Source organism: Manis javanica, chromosome 8 (genome assembly GCF_040802235.1).
Source record: "Manis javanica isolate MJ-LG chromosome 8, MJ_LKY, whole genome shotgun sequence".
NCBI lineage: Eukaryota > Metazoa > Chordata > Mammalia > Pholidota > Manidae > Manis > Manis javanica.
The window spans coordinates 117,689,761-117,703,297 of NC_133163.1; the positions used below are offsets into that span (position 1 = coordinate 117,689,761).

Sequence of the window (13,537 nt, forward strand, 5' to 3'; positions counted from 1 at the left end):
TCATATGTCAAGTAACTTTGGATTATATCCTGGACATTTTAACTATTACATTATGAGATTTTGTTTAAATCCTATGAAGAATGTTAATGTATTTGTTTTTGTAAGCGATCAACCAGTTTAGGTTCAACCTACAAGTTCCTGAGTTGTGGTTACAACATTAGTTCAGTTTTCAGAGACTTTCAGATGCTCTGAAGATCTATCTGAAATGTGCACCATCTGTCCGTTGGCCAGTCTGCAGCTTGGCTGATAGTCTGTCCCATAGGTTAGGTTTCAAAATCTGGGTGCATTTGTTTGGATCAGATCCCCACATGTGCTGCTTGAGGGGGAGTCCAGGAGTTTATAAACAACTTTGAACTCCTCCTTCTGTGGGATCTCTCAGTAATTTCTGATTCCCTGGGGTACCCCTTTTCCACTCTGACCAGAAAGGTGGGGCTTTATATTTCTCTAATTGCACTCCCTGTAACTGCCAAGTTGCAGGGAGAGTGGCAAGATGACAGAGCAAGGGAGAAAAAGAACAGAGATTCACCACATTCTCTTTAGACTATAGCTTGTCTGATCAGAGAGATGTTCCCCTCCCTCAGAGTTTTAGGGTCTTGGTGGCCTCCGTTGCTTACAGCTTCCATAAGAGGCTAAGCTTAAGAGAATGGAGAAGAAAGTTGGGGATGGATTTCCACACTTTCTTGTGGATGTTAGGAGATTCCCATTCCCTTTCCTAGAGGCAGCATTAGAGGGCTTCTTCTGGCACCTGCCCTGTCTGTGCTACACTCACTGACAACTAAAATCAGTGAGTGATTTAATCAGTGACAACTAAAATTATAAAACTAAAATTACAATTTTTCAGTTTTCCTGAAGTTCTACCTCAGAAAATGTTTTCATGGTTCCTTTACCATTGAAATAGCTAATGTTCAATGTAACAACTTCCAAATATGAGGGTACTGTGATTTTATGTCTACTGAAGGTGTTGTATATTCATAATCAGATTATGATTATGCTTAGTAAAGGAGTTGTCCACTTCTAGGTTTATGGCTGTATTAATAAGTTAGGGCTGGAGGATATCTGATCTGGAGAATTGCATACTGGTTAATACTATTTCTGTAGTACTTCAGACTGGGTTCTTCTTACCGAATCTGCTTGCTACTGTTTACTTTTAAAGAGTCCTCACATAGCTGTTCCATGTATTCTATCCAGATATTATAGCTACATTCATTTGGAGAGACAGATTGGAGTATAATTACCCCATTTTATCTGAAAATGGAGTCTGACTTAAAAGTTTTTAATTTTTTTTCTCTAGGAGTTTGAGAAGAAGCTGAAGTTTTGATCAAATATACTTTGAGGTTGTAACCGGACATGAACTAGAGTTTAGATATTTTCATTTGATTAAGGTAAGATTGTTCAAAAAATTAATCATGCCCTTATACATTTTTAGACTTTTATTTTAATGTGTGCTTTCTTAATACATTACAATTTTTCAGTTTTCCTGAGGATCTGACCTCACAAAATATTTTCGTGGTTCCTTTACCATTTAAACAGCTAATGTTCAATGTAACAACTTCCAAATATGAGGGTACTGTGATTTTATGTTTACTGAAGGTATTGTATATTCATAATCAGATTATGATTATGCTTAGTAAAGGAATTGGCAAACTATGATGTGCAGGCTGGTCACCTGTTTAGGTAAATAAAGTTTTATTGGAACACGGTCACACCCATTCATTCCATACTGTTTCTGGCTGCCTTAACACTACAGTGACAGAGTTCATTAGTTACAGCAGTGAATGTATGGCCTGTAAGCCTGAATATCTGGCCCTTTAAAAAAGTTTGCTGACCCTTTGCCTAGAAAACTGACTCAGCGTGTCTTACTATGTTGTATATTTATTATATGTGAACTGATAGCTGATTTTAGTTGTCAGTGAGTATTGTTGTCTATGAAAACTAATTAGAGATTTGAATATGCATATGAGTATATGTGCTTCTACCTCAAGCCAAGTTGAAGTGGAGGGTCTGTATTATTTCTTAAAGAGGTATTAATTTTCTGAAATTTAAAAATAAGGTAATGCTGTGAGCAATTAAATGTCAGGTGCTTATTACTAAGTAGAAGTCTTAATTTTGCTTAGATTATTAAAAATAAAAGTATATGATAAAGGTCAAGGATTTTCATGCTCTTAAAAACATTCACTTAACTTTATTTAATTGTATATTGTCTTTCCCAGTAAATTTAAACAAAACTATTGATATTTTGAGAGTAATGATTATTTTGTTTTAATCTGTCCTAGGATTATAAGTGGTTTAGAGTATATGAAGTTTTAAATCAAAACATTCTGACATAAAACTATGTTTAGTGCTTAAGGTTCAAATCACATTTTCTCTGAGGTTTATATTGAATTATTTATACCTGTTTGTTACTCCTAAAATTACGAGCATTAAAAAAAATGTAAGAAAAAGATGACAAGAGGTGAGACAGAGGCTTCTCCCAAAACCACATATAATATGAAAATATAGTTAATACAACTAATCCTGAAAGAGCAACAGGAAAGAAGGCTGCGCCAGACTGCACACACCTGGAAAAGAACAGACCTCACAGAATAGGGTAACATACGAAGCTGTGATCCAGTGGAATCTAAGCCTTTCCCCACCCAAGCTCACTAGCAGGAGGAAGAGAAACAGAACAGGGGATAGGAAGAGGCCTAGGACTGCTGAACACCCAGCCCTGGAGATCCGCTCTGGGAGCACAACCCTACATTGCATCATGCTCTGAAGATAAGTGGGGTTGGAAAGCTAATACAGGCAGAATATTTGGAGAGTTTGAGGTTCCAGCTGCTTGTGGAATCCAGGGATCCACATCTGGCTGCTATGGGACAAAAGAAAGGTGGGCAGTCTGAGAGAATTCCTAACAGCAAGAGGACTGCTTAAACAGCATGGATTGCACAGAGCTTGCTGCTCAGGAGAAAGGACAGATGGACAAAGTTATCCAGGTGCACTCAGCCCAGCAAGATGGGAACTTTCAGGAGCTTTAGGCGCTCCATCTCCCTGGCTGGTTTTGCAGCTCCAAGGACCCCACTAGGATATGTAGCCAGCTGTGCCTTCCTGCTGGCACCAGCTTACAAAATGGCAGCCCTTGCCCTGGCATCAGGCCAGTCAAACGGAGGCCCCGCCTATGGCAGCAACAAACGCAAAGCATAGAGGCTTACACCTGTGCACTCAGCCCATTGGTTCTGGCAGTGGGGACAGGCGCAGCAACTGAGAAGCAGGAAACAGCTCTTTCCTCCCCCAGGCACCAGCACTGCCCCCCCTGTGATCCCCGACATCACTCCACGGGCTGAGCAGCTCCGCAGAATAGAGCTTCTGGGCACTAGAGGGCGCCATATACAAATATGAAACATCAAAGGAACCTGGTTCAAACCAAACTCCCACTAACATCAGAAAAAGGGCCAAGTGAAACTGAACTCATCAATCTTCCTGAAAAAGATTTCAAAATAAAAATCATAAACATTCTCATGGAGGTACAGAAAAATATTCAAGAACTCAGGGAAGAATTCAGGAGTGAGATTCAATCATTAAAGAAATGCAATATCTGAAATGAAACATACAATGGAAGGTTTTAAAAGCAGATTAGATGAATTAGAGGAGATGGGAAATGAAATAGAAATTAGAGAACAAGAATACAAAGAAGCTGAGGCAAAGAGAGAAAAAAGGATCTCTAGGAATGAAACAATATTGAGAGAACTGTTTCACCAATCCAGATGGAACAATATTCGCATTATAGGGGTACCAAAAGAAGAAGAAGAGAGAAAAAGGGATAGAAAGTGTCTTTGAGGAGGTAATTGTGGAGAACTTTCCCAATCTGGGGAAGGAGATAGTCTCTCAGGCCATGGAGGGGCACAGATCTCCCAAAACAAGGGACCCAAGGAGGACAACACCAAGATATAATAATTAAAATGGCAAAGATCAAAGGTAAGGACAGACAATTAAAAGCAGCCAGAGAGAGAAATAAGATCACATACAAAGGAAAACCCATCAGGCTATCATCAGACTTCTCAGTAGAAACCTTACAGGCCAGAAGGGAGCGGCCTGACATATTTAACACAATGAAGTAGAAAGACCTTGAACCAAGAATACTTTATCTAGCAATATTATTATTTAAATTTGAAAGAGGGATTAAACAATTTCCAGATAAGCAAAAGCTGAGAGAATTTATCTCCCACAAACTGTCTCTACAGTGTATTTTGGAGGGACTGCTATAGATGGAAGTGTTCCTAAGGTTTAATAGCTGTCACCAGAGATAATAAAACCACAGTAAAGAAAGTAGAATTATTAAGCAAATGTAAAATTAAGTCAACTACCCCCAAAGTCAATCAAGGGATAGACAAAGAGTACAGAATATGATACCTAATATATAAAGAATGGAGAAGGAAGAAAAAGGAGGAAAAAAGGAAAATAAAAGAATATTTTGTGTTTCTAATAGCATACTGAGTTAAGTTAGACCGTTAGATAGTAAGGAAGTTACCCTTGAATATTTGTTAACCATAAATCTAAAGCCTACAATGGCAATAAGTACATAACTATTGATAATCACCTAAATGTAAATGGTCGGAATGCATCAATCAAAAGACATAGAGTCACTGAATGCATAAAAAAACAAGACCCATCTATATGCTGCCTACAAGAGACTCACTTCAAATCCAAAGACATACACAGACTAAAAGTGAAGGGATGGAAAAGGATATTTCATGCAACTAATACGGAGAAAAAACCAGGTATTGCCAGTACTTATATCAGACAAAATAGACTTCAAAACAAAGAAAGTAACAAGAGATAAAGAAGGACATTACATAATGATAAAGGGGTCAGTCCAAAAAGAGGATATAACCATTACAAATATCTATATCCAACACAGGAGCACCTACATATGTGAAACAAATACTGACAGAATCAAAGGAGAAAATAGAATGCAATGTATTCATTTTAGGAGACTTCACACCACTCACTCAAAAGGACAGATCAACCAGACAGAAAATAAGCAAGGAGATAAAGGCACTGAAGAGCACATTAGAACAGTTGGGCCTAACAGACATCTACAGAACACTCCACCCAAAAGCAGCAGGATGCACATTCTTCTTAAGTGCACATGGAAGATTTTCAAGAATAGATCATATACTAGGCCACAAAAAGAGTCTCAGTAAATTCGAAGCGATTGAAATTGTACCAACCACGCAGTTCTTTGAGAAAATGAAAAAAATAGATAAACCCCTAGTCAGACTTATCAAGAAAAAAAGAGAGTGTACACCCATAAACAGAATCAGAAATGAGAAAGGAAAAATCACTATGGACACCACAGAAATACAAAGAATTATTAGAGAATACTATGAAAAATTATATGTTAAAAACTGGATAACCTAGAAGAAATGGACAACTTTCTAGAAAAAGACAACCTTCCACTGCTGACCCAGAAAGAAACAGAAAATCTGAACAGACCAATTTCCAGCAACAAAATTGAATTGGTAATCAAAAAACTACCTAAGAACAAAACCCCTGGACCAGCTGACTTCACCGCTGAATTTTGTCAGACATTTAGTGAAGACCTAATACCTATCCTATTTAAATTTTTCCAAAAAATAGAAGAGGAGGGAATACTTCCAAACTCATTCTGTGAGGCCAGCATCACTCTAATACCAAAACCAGTGAAAGACACCACAAAAAAAAAGAAAATTACAGACCAATATCCCTGATGAACATAGATGCAAAAATACTCAACAAAATATTAGCAAACCAAATTCAGAAATACATAAAAAAGATCATCCATCATGATCAAGTAGGATTCATCTCAGGGATGCAAGGATGGTACAATAGAAAATCCATCAACATCATCCACCACATCAACAAAAAGGACAAAAACCACATGATCATCTCCGTAGATGCTAAAATAGCATGTGACATATTTCAACATCCATTAATGGTAAAAACTCAACAAAATGGGTATAGAGGGCAAGTACCTCAACATAATAAAGGCCATATATGACAAACCCACAGCCAACATCATACCTAACAGCAAGAAGCTGAAAGATTTTCCTTTAAGATCAGGAACAAGACAAGAATGCCCACTCTCCCCACTTATATTCAACATAGTACTGGAGGTCCTAGCCACTGCAATCAGACAAAACAAAGAAATACAAGGCATCCAGATTGGCAAAGAAGAAATCAAACTGTCTCTGTTTGCAGATGACATGGTACTGTATATAAAAAACCCTAAAGAATCCACTCCAAAAGTACTAGTTCTAATATCTGAATTCAGCAAAGTTGCAGCATACAAAATTAATACACAGAAGTCTGTTGCATTCCTATACACTAACGATGAACTAGAAGAAAGAGAAATCAGAAAAATAATTCCATTCACAATTTAATAAAAAAGAATAAAATACCTAGGAATAAACCTAACCAAACAAGTGAAAGACTGATACCCTGGAAACTGCAAGACATTCATGAGAGAAATTAAATAAGATACCAAAATAAATGAAAATACTTCAAGTGCTCATGGATATTGTCAAAATGGCCATCCTGCCTAAAGCAAACTACAGATTCAGCACAATCCCTATCAAAATACCAACAGCATTCTTCAATGAACTAGAGCAAATCATTCTAAAATTCATATGGAACCACAAAAGACCCCGAATAGCGAAAGCAATCCTGAGAAGGAAGACTAAAGCTGGGGGAATTACGCTCCCTGACTTCAAGCTCTACTACAAAGCCACAGTAGTCAAGACAATTTGGTACTGTCACAAAAACAGACCTATAGACCAGTGGAATAGACCTAAAAGCCCAGATATAAACCCAAGCATATATGTTCAATTAATATATGCTGAAGGAACCATGGACATACAATGGGGAAATGACATCCTATTCAGCAATTGTTGTTGACAGCTAAATGCAAGAGAATGAAACTGGATTATTGTCTAACCCCATACAGAAAACTAAACTCAAAATGGATCCAATATCTGAGTGTAACTCATGAAACCATAAAACTCTTAGAAGAAAACATAGGCAAAAACCTCGTGAATATAAACATGAGCAGCTTTTTCCTGAACACATGTCTTCAGGCAACAGAAACAAAGGAAAAATGAACAAATGGTTCTACGTCAAGCTAAAAATCTTATGGACAGCAAACGACATCAGCAGAACAAATAGGCATCCTACAGTATTGGAGAATGTAATTCTAAATGACGTAGCCAACAAAGGGTTAACATCCAAAATATGTAAAGAACTCAATACCCAAAAAAGCAAATAACCCTATTAAAAAATGGGCAGAGGATCTGAACAGGCAATTTCTTGTCCAAAGAAGAAATTCAGCTGGCCAACAGACCAACATGAAAAGATGCTCCACATCGCTATCATCAGGGAAATGCATATTAAAACTGCAATTAGATATCACCTCACACCAGTTAGGATGGCCAACATCGAAAAGACTATGAACAACAAATGCTGGTGAGAGCATGTGGAGAAAGGGGAACCCTCCTACACTGCTGGTGGGAATGTAAGCTAGTTCAACCATTGTGGAAAGTAATATGGAGGTTCCTCAAAAAACTAAAAATAGAAATATCATTTGACCCGGAATTCCACTCCTACGAATTTACACAAAGAATACAAGTTCTCAGATTTTAAAAGACATAATGCACCCCTATGTCTATCACAGCACTATTTGCAATAGCCAAGATATGGAAGCAACCTAAGTGTCCATCAGTAGATGAATGGATAAAGAAGAGGTGGTACATATACACAATGGAATATTATTCAGCCATAAGATAAACAAATTCTACCATTTGCAGCATCATGGATGGAACTAGACAGTATTATGCTCAGTGAAATAAGCCAGGCAGAGGAAGACAAATACCGTATGATTTCCCTCATTTGTGGAGTATAGCAATGAAGCAAAACTGAAGGAACAAAACAGCAGCAGGCTCAGAGACTCCAAGAAGGGACTAATGGTTACCAAAGGGGAGGGATGGGGGAGAACTGGTGAAGGGATTGTGAGGTACTATGATTAGTACACATGGTGTGGGGGGGATCACGAGGAAGATAGTGTAGCACAGAGAAGACAAGTAGTGACTCTAGCATCTTACTACACTGATAATCAGGGACTGCAATGGAGTATGGGGGGCAACTCTAATATGGGTGAATGTAGTAACCACATTGTTTTTCATGTGAAACCTTCAAAAAGTGTGTATCAGTGATACCTTAATTAAAAAACTGTAACAGGAAAAATTAAAATTTGAGCTAGAAAATCTATAAAATACTTGCTAGGCTTCTCAGGAATTTCTTGGCTAAAGAAAAAAGTATATTTTAAAACCTGACATTAAATTAGAAATTCTAGCCAATATGAAATATTTCTCTGTTTTAGGAACCAAAATCTAAAAAGAAGGTTCTTTTGCTGGTTTTTAGGTAATTTTAACAAAATAAAATTAATTTCTTTAATCTTTATCTTGCAAGAACTATTTGATTTTGAAAACAGTCTCTTTTCTATCTTGTATAACCTAAGATATGTTTGGTTTCCTAATTGACTTGTGTGAGGTATCTTTGATTGTTTTTATAAAGCATATTTAAAACATTTTTAAATTTACTTTTTAAAGGGGGAAATTGGAAATTTATCTTAAAGAATATACTTTGCATTGTTTTATAACCATCACACATTTTATATTTAAGTCAGTGTAGATTTAGAATTAGAGTGCTTATGCATTTGAATTATGAAAGATGGATAAAATTATGTTGCAGAAAAATTGATGTGAATCTTGATAGCTTGAGTATGTGAATGAGGCCACATTAGTATTATGTGTGTTTAGCTATATATATCTAAACTGAATTGATTTTGGGATGTTCCTATCTAGAAGATTCATTAGACTGAAACTTATGAATAAGAATTCCCTCTTAAATAATGAATGATATAAGGACATACTGCTAAAGCTTTTTGCCTCTATCAAAATTATATTTTAAGACATCTTTTGTTTTTGAAACTTCCCAGATGTTTCTGTTTGGTACTTAAAAGTAAAAGAATGAGAAATAAACTTAGAAAAGTTCACACTTGATATTTTCTTACATATAACCTCCCATAGAAACTTAGATTTTTCTAGGCAAACATAAATATGTCATTTTAAAAATCAAATACCGGGTCATTTCTAGTTTGACAGCATCACTGAAATTAGATACATTAATGTTGAAGAAAGTGGCAGAATTCTTTAAATTGAATATGCTGCTTGTCTTTTGGGGTATATATGGCTGGATAAGAACGGGCATGTATGGACTTGATTAGAAATTTTTTCTGTTCATGTCTTTGAAGGTATTCAGACTAAAAAAGAATGTCAATGTCTTAGTCTGTTTGGGCTGCTGTAACAAAATAACATAAACTAGGTTGCTCACACATAATGGAAATTTATTTCTTATAGTTGTGGAGGCTGAGAAGTTCAAGATTAAGGTGCCAGCAGATTTAGTGTCTACTGCTCTCTGTTTCATAGACATCTGTCTTTTCACTGCATCCCTATATGGCAGAAGGGGATGAAGGAGCTCTCTGGGGCCTCTTCCATAAGGGCAGTGATTACACTAATCCCATTTATGAGAGCAGAGCCTTCCCTGAATCACCTCCCAAATAATAATCACCTCCCAAAGGCCCCACTTTCAAATACCATGACATTGAGGTTTAGGATTTCAACATGAATTTTGGGTTGACACATTGAGTCAATAGCAGTCAGGTTTTAAATTCTGTAGAACCCTGATCAATGTTACTGTATAGCCTTTAGAGCAATAAACAAACTCATTTGGAAATGAACTGCCAAGGTTTATCCTCATAGGAGATAATGTAAGAACATTTTACTTTAATTGACCACTATGGGATCTTCATGAAAAAAACTGTAAGGAAGGTATTTTTTAAAGCTTTTCTTTATACATAGCTATTTTATTTTCTACCAAATAATTTTTTCTGGTAATAAAATAATTTTATTCACAGAATTTGCTTTCAAGAAAGGTATACACACATTTGAAAGGAGGAAAAAAGGCTGGTTTGCTTTTTTTTTTTTTTTTTGGTATGCTTCCTTCTTTAACTTGTTATTTAAGAATAATTTTAGAAGTTCAAATAAGTTTTAAAGATAGTATGGAGGTTTTGTATATTCTTCACTGAGCTTGCCTTAATGTTGGTAAAATTATCAAAACTAAAGAATCAATATTGACTACTAGCCTTAAGGCTTTGTTAGAATATCACCAATTTTTCCAATAATGCTCTTTTTTTTCCAGGAACCCACTTTGTGTTTGTTTGTCATAGTTCTTTCCTTCATCTCCTCCAATTTCTGACAGTTCCTCAGTCTTTCCTTGTCTTTCAGTACCTTCACACTTTGGAAAGCCACTGGTCAGGTATTCTGTGGAATGCCATTCAATTTGGTTCTCTGATGTTTTCTCATAGATGAACTTACAGATTTGGGGAAAGAATACCAGAGAGGTCATGTGTTATCAGCCATGTTATCATGGTTACATGATATCCATATGTCTCATTACCAGTAATGTTATTTACCTTTTTCACTTGGTTTTGGTGGTTTCTGACAGATTTCTCCACTGTAAAGTTACTGTTTTTCTCTTAATTAATAAATATTTTGGGGAAAATACTTTGTTTACACAAATACCCTATTTCTCCTTAAATTTTTGGCCACTAATTTTAGCACTAATTGGTGGGTCCTGCCTCCAGCACTTAGTACTCTGATATTCTAATAGTGATTTTTTATTCCCCTCTTTCTTTCTATGTTTACTAATTATAGTTTCTCTGTAAGAAAGAGTTATGCATCCTCACATTTATTTATTTACTCATTTATTTATATTAGTGAACACTGTTGGATTTTTATTTTATTCTCTGGATTAGAATTAGTATTGTTACGTACTTTGTTGCTCAAATTGTCCCAGCTTTGGCTATTGGGAGCCCTTTAAAGTTTACTTCTGTGTTCTTTGAAAATGTCTTTTTTTTTCTTGAAGCAATTCCTAACTCTTTGGTTCCGCAAGATGCTCCATGCTCATTTTATAATTTTCCCGCACCAGGCTTGGACTCACCTACTTCTCCAAGGAGCCACAGGTCTATCTTATTGGAGAATAGTATTTAGAAACCAACATCTAGATGCTAGGTGTGCTCATTGCTACTGAGGTATTACTGCTTCTAGGCTTTTGAGTGGTCAGAGTTAGAAAATGTATGCATGTACACTAACCCACATCTATACACACATCTAAGTTTATTTCTGAATGCATTATCTATCTGTATATAAATAAAACAAATTAGTTCATACTGATAATCTCCAACTCCAATCTAGCACCATAGGGATTATTCTAGCATTTTCCTTTTGCTTGTTTGTGACTTTCATTATCAACAATATATTTACCTATTTGCTCTTCATTATTCATTTATAGTAGTTTAAATATTGCTAGTCCATGCCCCTGTGAGAAAGAAATGTAGCAAATAAAATTCATTGTGTACAGTTCTTTTTATCTTTATTCTCACAGTATCCAGCCAAAATGCTCTTTTCCAAAGTTAGGTAAGTTAGGTCTTTTCTTCCACATCTCCTTCATTTGGCTATGTCATCCATTTGTAATGCAGTTAGATTGATTTGTCACAGCTTGCATTCCATCTTTGGTTTCCCTGACACCCTGGTTTGTGTGTGTGTTTTCAATTTTTATCCTGCAAAATTCAGTTTTTGTGTTGTACAGTTCTATGGGTTTTGAGAAACACAGTCATTCATCTACCAACAACAAATTAATCACCCCCAAATTCCCTTGTGTTACCCCTTTGTAGTCAACCCCTCTTCCTGCCCCTAAACTCTGGAGACCACTCATGGGTTTTCCATTCCTTTAGTTAGCCTGTTCCATAATTTAATATAAACGGAATCATATAATAAAAAGCCTGTTAGGACTGGCTTCTTTCACTGAACAAAATACATTTAATATTCCTCCATCTGTTGCATAAATCATTAGTTTGTTCCTTTTTATTGCTGAGTAGCATTCCATTGTATTACCACAGTTTGTTTATCCATTCACTTGTTAAGGGACATCTGTTTCCAGCTTTGGACAATTGTGAATAAAGCTACCACTACACACATTTACATAAGGTGTTTTTGTGTGTGTGTGTGTGTGTATATTATTTTTTGATTTTGCTTCACATGGGCAAATACCTAGGAGTGGGATTATGGATTTTAAGTCTATATTTAACTTTATAAGATACTGCCAAACTTTTTTCCAAGTGTCTGTATACAACTTTGTGTTCACCAGTGAATGAGAGTCCCTGTTGCCCTGCATCCTCATCAGCACCTTGGTGTATTGTCAGTTTTTGTCTTTCATCTGTTCTTATGTATGTGTGATGGTATCTCATGGTTGTAATTTGCATTTCACCAATGACTGATGTTGATATGCATTCCATATGTTTGTGAATGGACAGCTGGTTGCTTTTATTTCTCTTGATTTTCTCCTTTATGATCAACCATGTTTTCCAAAAAATTTTTTATTGAACTCGTTGCCATCATCTCTGAATATTTGGCTATATTTTATGATAAAATATATTCCCAAGTATGATTTTTAGTTTCCTGTATTTACTATGATGGAATGAATGTATAGTTTTTATATAGCTGAGTATTTGAGTGATAATTTTATTGTTATCCAAAGCTAGATTGCTTTATAAGAGTTTATTCATTGATTCCATCTGTGACTGAAAAGACATGTAGGGCAGGGTGAAGTGTAATAAATTCTACGAGTGCTACAAGGTTGGCTTTGGATTGGCAAATGTCACTTTAGAAAAAGAAATTTTAGAGTCTTAGGTGAGATCTTTTCCCCTTTGACTATCAAATGAACAAGCCGGCCTGGTACTTTCTTGTGATGTCTGTCAACATACAGCCTTTGATACATTCTTTTAACTGATCAGTCAATAGTATGTGAAAGAGATAAGAAATGAATGTTTTTAAACTTGGGCCACTTCATATAAATATTTAAATTGATAACTTAAAAATAAGATATTGCTTCACGGAGCTGAATTAATAAAGTATGGAATGGTCATCACTTAATTTTTTGGATTTCAAAGGCTACTACTAAAAAATCTGTAATTCAGTTACTAATTGACTTCTTAGTTTACATTTAGTTTTTATCATAGTGGATTAAAGACATAGCAGGTTTTAGTGAGTGATTTTTAGTGTTTGAGCTTTTTATTTACTATTTCTATTTTTTAAAGACCTGTATTTAATCTTAGAATATGAATAGGGAAGCCGTGTTGTTTAAATATATTTTAGTTTGTTTGCTGTACAAAGGCTTTTTAAGAACTTAATATATTACCTAAAATACATTCTTATGTTGGGAAAATACTAAATGCCTTAAAGGATAGCATTGCTGTCACATCCTTTGGTTAATCATGACTGATTCTGTTGATACACATTTTAGTTAACTGAGTTAATCCCCTATTTCAGTAGGAGAAAGGCAACCTAAGTGTTATTTTATTTATGTACTCGGATTCTGAAAATAAAAGTTAGTATTAAAAGTCATTACA

General features: G+C 35.7%; 1 protein-coding gene and 1 long non-coding RNA gene across 5 annotated transcripts in view; one reads left to right on the forward strand and one right to left on the reverse strand.

Moving 5' to 3' along the window:
• GLCE (glucuronic acid epimerase) overlaps positions 1-13,537 on the forward strand; it is a 116,763-nt gene that overhangs the window by 57,756 nt on the left and 45,470 nt on the right. For 3 of the 4 annotated variants that reach the window (XM_037010051.2, XM_017660387.3, XM_073212076.1), the window contains exon 2: positions 1,292-1,382. The exons of the other annotated variant lie outside the window; for it this stretch is intronic. The gene's annotated coding sequence lies outside the window, so the exon portion shown is untranslated. The remainder of the gene's footprint in view (positions 1-1,291; positions 1,383-13,537) is intronic. 4 annotated transcript variants of the gene reach the window in all.
• The window catches only part of LOC140843198 (uncharacterized), a 71,249-nt gene that overhangs the window by 40,869 nt on the left and 16,843 nt on the right, over positions 1-13,537 (reverse strand). The gene's annotated exons all lie outside the window — the stretch shown is intronic.